The sequence below is a fragment of the Galeopterus variegatus genome, unplaced genomic scaffold (assembly GCF_000696425.1).
Source record: "Galeopterus variegatus unplaced genomic scaffold, G_variegatus-3.0.2 Scaffold1315, whole genome shotgun sequence".
Taxonomy (NCBI): domain Eukaryota; kingdom Metazoa; phylum Chordata; class Mammalia; order Dermoptera; family Cynocephalidae; genus Galeopterus; species Galeopterus variegatus.
Window position 1 is genome coordinate 372142 of NW_007727426.1, and position 1387 is coordinate 373528.

Sequence of the window (1387 nt, forward strand, 5' to 3'; positions counted from 1 at the left end):
AGAAATTGGTTAATGAACATGAAGAATGATTACATATGTAATGATGAATAAGCTAACTATCGTGATTTGACCATCACGTATTGTACACAATTATTGATAGTCATCTTTGTACTCCACAAATATCTATAATCAATTATGCTTCAATAAAAAATAAATTAAAATAAAAACATTAAAAAAAAAACCCAGCCAGGCTGGAACAGAGATGGGGGCAGAGGAACACAGGCCAGCATCAGGAGTCGGGAGAAAACTACACAGAGTGGTGTGTGGCGTGAGACTTCTCCCATGGGTGGTGTATAGAGGGATGGAGGTGTGGTGGAAAAGCTCATTCTAGGAGACAATGCCTACCTGTGCAAGCCTCAAAGCCCAGGTGTGTGGACAAAGCACAGGAAGCAGTAGCTGTGGTCTGGCTGCAGGGTAAAAGTCATGTTGCAAGAAGTGGTCAGATACAAGGTGGGGAAGGATGGAGGCTGCCACAACCTGGCGATGTACCACTCTTAGGCATTTGGCTGGTGGAACCGACCTCACAGATTACATAAATTCCAGTTGGGCATATTCTTCCGCTGTTGCATGTAGGAGGTTCCAATTTCAATTGGTGTCTGGTAAGAAGTGCTTGAAGCAACCACTCTCAATTCCCAAATAAAATGCCCATAAAAACAAGTTATAAAATGATGGAAACTCACATTATTTAAGACTAAGAGGCAGTCAGCTCAATACAGGATGTGCTCAGTTACCCTGGGCTCAGGTTTCAGAACAGGCCCCTGGGTTTCTAGCCACTCCCTCTCCTCTGGGCTGTCCCCTGGAGGAAAGTTACTTTTGTCAGTTAGACCTATTTTCAGCACCAACACAGGAAAATCAGACCAAAAGGGGCTGTCTTATCCAAATCCAGTGGCTGGGCCTGCTCAGTAGAGAGCACAGAATATTCTTGAGTATACGTGGTGCATGTGATAAGGTCTGACCAATGAACGTGCTCCAGGAAGGGACTGACTGATCATGTGCAAGACTAAATGTTACATAACTGGTAGCCTCCCCCTTAGCTGAATATTCATTAGATGGAGAAACTATAAAAGCTGAATCCCAGCAGCCGGCATGGCTGTTGCCCACTTTCCTGGAGGCGGCCTGCACTTCCCTGGCTGAGGTGTGTGTGCTTTGCTTTGTATCAAACTTACTCTCAGCAAGCAGCTCTCACCTTCTTGAGCCAGCCTGCATTCTGTACTGAACTTTAAGCATGTTTTTCTGGCTTTTGTGTTGGACTTGATGTCTGTACTGAGCTTACTTTGTGTTAAACTTGGTGGGGGCCTGCTCAGTCTCTGGGGCTAAGCTACACTCTCTCTGTGGAAGCTGCATTTCTTATCTATTACATTAAACCTGTTCTCACTTTTTTTTTTTT